This window comes from Gekko japonicus, unplaced genomic scaffold (genome assembly GCF_001447785.1).
Source record: "Gekko japonicus isolate JY-2015 unplaced genomic scaffold, Gekko_japonicus_V1.1 scaffold172, whole genome shotgun sequence".
NCBI classification, from domain to species: domain Eukaryota; kingdom Metazoa; phylum Chordata; class Lepidosauria; order Squamata; family Gekkonidae; genus Gekko; species Gekko japonicus.
Window position 1 is genome coordinate 1,032,503 of NW_015162479.1, and position 7,294 is coordinate 1,039,796.

Below are 7,294 nucleotides of genomic sequence, written 5' to 3' on the forward strand. Positions count from 1 at the left end.
CAGGTTTGTGGGATGCATCTTTGAATAGATCTTGGTCCACAAGTCACCTTCTGTTCATAGCATTAGTACTGATGTGCAGTTGGAAAGGTACTAATTAAGATCTAGACAGTACCACAATTTGGGAATGTTAAAATATTTCCTAAACCAACCAAAATAATTTCTAATATTTGGGTATGGGTGGATGCTTTCTGATCTTCTGATTATCCTAACACCTTCCTTTGTGGTTTCATTTCTCTTTGGCAATATGAGGCAGGAGGGGGGTAGGAAGGGAAAGGAAAGAATGAGTAAATCAACACTAGCATATGTGATGGAGAAACCATTTAGCTAGCAGAAAATGGAAAACTGATCACAAAAATGCCAATCGTGGCACCATTTCATTGATTTGGGATGGGTTTTCTGATTCTATATAGCTATTGGTCTTGGATGGCTGAGGTATTCTGTTATTGGAGGCTAAGCATGTTTTAGGCAGGCAGATGCAAAAATATTTTACCTGTAACCACCATACAGCAAAGCAAATGGGGAGGAGGATAGTGAAGAGAAATGATGGTTCCCCCCTCCCATGACAGGTAGACAGAGCAAGTCAGCCTGCAATTATACCCTATGAGGGATAGAACAAAATATCCATACAAGCTAGTAGGCAGGGCTGTGAAGATGGGGGGGCTATAAAAGCATATGTCTAAGCAACCCCCCCTCCCCCAATAACCCAGAAAGTCCAGCTTCCCTGGGGACAGTCTGGGGTCTATGTTTCTCTGAGCTGATTTTTATTTAGTATCTCATAAGAACATGAGCTCTGCTAGATCATACCAGGTCAACCCACTCCATCAGGCTGTTTCACAGAGTGGCTAACTAGTTACCTTGAAGGGCCAACAAACAGGCATAGAAGCCAAGGCCTTCTCATGTTGCCTCCCAACACTGGGATCCAAAGGTTTACTGCATCAGGATGTGGATGTTCTCTTTAATCGCCATGGCTAGTAGCCACTGATGGACCTATCCCCATGAATCTGTCTAATCCCCCTTTAAAGCCATCTGTGGTACAATCCACTACTACATCCTCTGGACAATTTAATCAGTCACTGAGTAAGAAGTTTTTTCTTTTGTCCATCCTGAAACTATTGCCTATCAACTTCACTGTGTGTCCTTGAACTCATGTTTATAAGAGAGGGAGGGAAAGCTCTCCTTACCCACTTTCTCTGCCCCCTGCATAATTTTATAAACCCTTAAGTGCCTTTTTTCCAAATTGAAAAGTCTCAGACTCTTTAGCCTTTCCTCACAGGAAAAGTGCTCCAACCCCTTATCATCTTGGTTGTCCTCTTTTGTACTTTTTCTAACACTGCAATATCCTTTTTGAGATGCAGCGATGAAAACCCCTTACTGTATTCCAAATGATGTCACACCATACACTGATACATTGCATTATGTTACAATATTAGCATTTTTAATTTTCTAATAATCCCCAGCACAGAGTTTGATTTTCCCAACTGCAGCACAATGAGTTGACATATTCAGGCTATCCACTACAACCCAAAGATCTCTTTCCATTTCAATCAGTTCAGACCCATCACCATATGGGGTCAACTGGGATTTTTTTTTGTTCCAGTGTGCATCACCTTACCCTTATTTGCACTGAACTTCATTTGCCAAGTTGGCGCCCACTCACCCAATCTGTCTGGGCTTCACCATCCTAAATAATTTGGTATCATTTACAAACTTGGCCACATTGTAAGCCATTTAAATTATACCAGTCCCACTTACCTCCATTGTGAGAACTCTCCTCTTATTTCTATTACTAGGCTAACAAGCCTGTAATGCCCTGGTTCCCTCTGAACTCCATTTTAAATATCAGTGTAAATTTGGAGAAGAGATGAAAGGATGACAGATTCCTTCAAAGGAATTGTGTAGCACAGGATTGTTCCTGCTTGGCTCAAATGTCTGATTAAAGGACTTTACCATTGAAATGCTTACATCCAACAACAGAGAATATCTAGGAGGTAATGTTGGCTACTGTTCATCTAATCTGCCTACAGCTTGCCTGGAGAGGGAACTATATACTTACTAACACTCTATATACTTGCTAAGATTCTCTTAATCCTTCATTAAGTTATTCACTGTAGTTTGACAACCATGGTTACAAAAGAAAGTTTTGTCCTCATTCTTTCCTATTCCTGTTTTTTTAAAGTCTATTAATTCAGAACAATTGAGAATTCTCGCCATCTAGAAACATAATATAGGTAATCTAATACTGGCCACCAACAGTGCAAAGCAAACAATGAGTATTGCCAACAATTGTAAGTCATCTAACTGTTCAGGGATTAGTTGAGCTAAAAACACAATTTTTTCATTATACATGGTAAAATACAGAAAAGGTCAAGATGTCTTTAACTAGACAAATGTATGTGGATGGAAGTGAATAAAACTGTGTGTGATCCCCAGCCCCAAAGATGTCTGGCTGTCCTCAACCAGGGCCAGGGCCTTCTTGGTCCTCACCCAGTGCAACTCTTTGCCAAATACTACCGGAGCCCTGCGGGATCAAATGCAATTCCGCAGGGCCTGTAAGGCAGAGATGTTCCACCAGGTTTTTGGTTGAGGACAGCAATGGTTTCCATCATGGCTGGCATCCTCTCCTTTTCCTCCAGACTCATTTCTGTGTTGTTGTGTTTCTCTTTGTCCCCTATCCATGAGGTGGCAGTGCAATCCAGAATGGGAAGAAATATAGTCACGCCATCATGGATTCTTTTTAAGAGTATTAGTAATTTATTGTTGTGTGTATTTTAATTCTACAGTTTTTATGTTATATATGTTGTTGTACATTGGGTGATTCAGAAATAACAACAACAACAATAATGACAACATCTGTAGATATTAGTGAATCCAGGGAGTTGAAGTGCAGTGGATTGTGCATAAAAAACTGGCAAGGGAATAAGTGTCCAGTGTGTATTAGACATACTTGCATACCCTCTTAAAGACTAGGCTCAAATTTGGGGGGGGGGTATTGTTGGTATCATCCTTGATAAATAGCTGGCAGAGGTGGCTAGGAGAGCTTTGTTCAAAATTCAAAATTCTTGTTAGAACTCATAAAGGTTCTTTTGGGTTCACATTATTGAATGCGAACCCAAAAGAACCTTTATGGGAATAATACATATATCCTTCTCCTTAGCCAAAGGCCCCTCAGTTTACAACAAAATTAAATACTACAATAAAAACCACACCAAACCAACCCAAAATAGCAAAGCCATACTAAAAACAATTAACACCATCTTGAGAGCAACCGTCACCAATCTTCTGGCAGCAGACTTAAACAGAAGCAGAATTAGAAACAATTAAGACTAACGTACAGCAAGCTCCACAAACCATGTAACAACAGACTGAAAAGGTAGATGTAAACAAATGTAAACATATGCACAACAGCAAAGCAAAATTATGCTCAAAAACTGAAATATAGGTGAAGTAACCGATACAATTCAAACACAAAAGCATGGGGAAAGCCATCAGATTAAAACACAGACTTACCAACCATTTAACAAAACCCCAGGTGAACACAGCAGGTGAATATCTGGGGAAAAGGCATCCCACAATTGGGGTGCCAAAATGGGAAAGGCTCTGTTTCATGTAATGGTCCCTCTTGTTCTGCTACATATAGAAAATGAAGCAGAACCCATGACAAAGATCTTAACTGATGTGAAAGAATACACAGAGTAAGTGGTTCAAATATTGAGACCATTAAAATATCAGGGCATTAAAGGTCAAAACCACCATCTAGACTGGGCTCAGAAGCAAATTGACAGCCAGTGCAATTTACTCAATATAGACATAATATGTTGTCTATAGGAAACACCTGTCAGCAATCTACCTGTTGCACTGTGCACTGATTGCTGCTTTCAAAGCATCTTCAAGGGAGCCCCAAGAGTATTACAGTAATTCATCTGGGATGTGTTCAGTCCATGGACAACTGCATACTGATCCAAGCTGGTGAAAGATGCTACACACTGCAGAGGAGACCTGTACCTCCAGCTGCAGATCTACAACAAGCAGAACCCCCAAGTTGCAAACTTGTTCGGGGGGTGGGTGGGTTATGACCAGTGTTCCCTCTGAGTTAGTGTGAGCTAGCTCACAGTTTTTTAGCCTCTGGCTCACACATTTTTGTCTTAGCTCAGGAAGGATGGCTCCAGAGCAAACTAATGTATGCAGTAGCCAAATGGCTTGCTCACAACTTTAATGCCAGTAGCTCACCAAGTAGAATTTTTGCTCACAGGACTCCACAGCTTAGAGGGAACATTGGTTATGACTACATTCAGAACAGGAGAAATCATCAACCTCTTACTGGTTCTATTAGGGACCAATAGGACCTTCATCTTACTGGGACCAAGCTTCAGTTTTTTCACTTTCATTCAGCCCATTACTACCTCCAGGCAAGGGTTCAGGATATCCAGCACTTCACAGCTGGTTCTCACCATGTGCCACAGGCTCAAGCAATCAACCCCGAGGCACTACACTGTGGTGCTGATCAGCCAGAACCAGAATCCCCAGAACACAATGCCTTCATCCCCATTTCCACTAGTTGGTTCAGAAGGATAGCATGATCGATGATATCAGAGGCCTCCACTGATACGCTCCTGTCTCCCTCTTCAAGAGTAGGTCACCTAACAGGAAAACCAGAGTACTTCTCATTCCAAAATTCAAACTGAAACTGGTCTAAGTAATCAGTTTGTTCCCTGAAAGCCTGGAGATGTCTAGCCACCACTCACTCGAGCAGCTTGCCAAAAGAAACTATTCACAACAAGATAATAATTATTTAGATCTTTAGGGTCAAAGGACAGTTTTTCCAAGAGAAAGCCTTTTTCATTTCAGTGTTTATTTCAGAGTAGTTGGATCTACTCCCTCTTTAAAGGATGCATTTACCACTTCCTGCAGCCAATTTACCAGCCCTGCCAAGATTACTTTTTCAATCCAGGAAGGGCAAGGCTTGAACATTGAACATGTTGGACATACTCCTCAAAGCAACCATCCACATCTCCAGGCTACAATAGCTGAAAATCATCCAGGCAGCTGCAATTTGACAGAGTACTGATAACATTTTCTAACAGTTCTGTTAAAAATACTGTTGTCCAAGTACTGGCAGATGCAAGCAACTTGATCTGTGAAAATGTGGAGCGATCCTATCATAGTGAGTTACAGATTGTTCCAAATCTAAATCATCACCACCAGGTCAAAGGTTAGAGGATGATTTAAAAACAGCAAAAGAATTAAGGAAAGCAGCAGGACGAAATAACTGTGTCACAATAGGTGATTTTTAACTACTCACATATTAATTGGGTCAATATGTGTTCAAATCAGGAGAAAGAGATTGGATTTCTAAATACTCTCAATGACTGTGTCACGGAGCAGATGGTCACAGAACCTACTGGGGGGAAGTGATCCTGGACTTGGTCCTAAGAAATGTGCAAGACCTGGTGAGAGATGTAAATGTGACAGCTCCGGTTGGGAACAGTGACAATAATGCTATTAAGTTGAGCATTTACGTAAACAGGGAGTTGCCCAAAAAGACCAACACAACCACATTTAACTTTAGAAGGGGTGACTTCTCTTAGATGAGGGAGATTATGAAGAAGAAATTGAAAGGAAAGGTAAGGAGTGTCAAATCCCTTCAGGAAGCTTGGAGACTATTTAAATCTACAATACCGGAAGCTCAGATAAATTGTATATGGCAGGCTAGGAAAGGTACAAATAGGTATTTAAAAAGGCATGCATGGTTAACAAACAAAGTAATGGAAGCAGTAAAAGGTAAGAAGGATTCCTCTAAGCAGTGGAAGGCTAGTCCAAGTGAGGTAAATAAAAGAGAGTACAGGCTTTGGCAAAAAAAAAATGCAAGTCAGTAATCATACAAGCAAAAAGAGACAAAGGAGCAAATAAAAATTCTAACTTTATGTTAGAGTTCTTTGAGGGGGAGGAGAACAAACATATAGATAAGGGTGACCCAGTAGGTGTTGTTTGCCTAAACTATGGATGGGCACAAACTGGGAAAATGTGGTTTGTGGTTCATGGCTGAACCACAAACCAAATCACAAACTGAACCAAACCTGGAGGCTCATTCACAAACCAAACTGGTTCGTGGTCCATGGCCCTGCAAACCCATTCAAAAACTGGGTTTGCAGAAAACCTGAAAAACTGCTGCACAGATGGGGAGGCGGGGAGGCACTCCTGGCCGCACAGCTGGTTTTAGGCTGTCTTGAGCAGTCCCTTTAAAGTTTAAAGGGACTGCAAAACAGCACCAAAAAAGCTGCGCAGGGGGAGGCACCACACTGTGCAGCTTTTTCAGAATGTCTTCTGCCGTCCCTTTAAAATTTAAAGGGACTGCAACCCAGCACAAAAAACTTTACATTTTAAAGGGACTGCAAGAGACAGCCTGAAGAAGCTTACTGATCCAAGCAGTGGGGAGCACCTCCTCACCACTCAGCAGTTTTATGGCTTTTGCAGGGAACAGAAAGCATAGTTTAAAGAGACTTCGGGTCCCTTTGAAACCCTGCTTTCTGCTCCATCCACAAACCACCTCAAACCACATGAACTGTTCTAAAAGTTCATGGAAATTTGTGACAGTAGACCCATCATGAAATTCTGTTCCCAAAGCACAAATATCTTTCATCTTTCAGTTCATGTGCATCCCTAACCTAGACTTCCAGAAAGCTTTTGATAAAGTTCCTCATCAAAGGCTCCTAAATAAACTCAGCAGTCATGGGATAAGAGGTCAAAGTCCTCTTGTGGATTAAAAATTGATTAACTAACAGAAAACAGAGAATGAGTATAAATGGGCAGTTTTCACAGCGGAAGATGGTAAGCAGTGGAGTACCGTAGGGCTTGGTACTAGGCCCAGTGCTTTTTAACTTGTTCATTAATGATTTGGAGTTGGGAATAAGTGGTGCAGTGGCTAAATTTGTAGATGACAGTAAGTTGTTCAGGGTGGTGAGCAATGTTCCCTCTAAACTGTGGAGTCTTGTGAGCAAAAATTCTATTTTGTGAGCTACTGGCATTAAAGTTGTGAGTGAGTATTTTGCCTGCTCTGGAGCCCTCCTTCCTGAGCTAAGGCAAAAAATTGTGAGCCAGAGGCTAAAATACTGTGAGCTAGCTCACACTAACTCAGCTTAGAGGGAACACTGGTGGTGAGAACGAGGGAGAATTGTGAGGTGCTCCAGAGAGATCTATCGAATCTGGGTAAGTGGGTGTCAGTGTGGCAAATGAGGTTCATGTGGGCAAGTGCTTAATAATGCACATTGCAGCCAAAAATCCTAACTATAAATATATG

The 7,294-nt window shown here is 41.4% G+C and overlaps 1 protein-coding gene across 1 annotated transcript in view; it reads right to left on the reverse strand.

Annotated features, from left to right (window-relative positions):
• VCAN (versican) overlaps positions 1 to 7,294 on the reverse strand; it is a 180,704-nt gene that overhangs the window by 156,026 nt on the left and 17,384 nt on the right. The gene's annotated exons all lie outside the window — the stretch shown is intronic.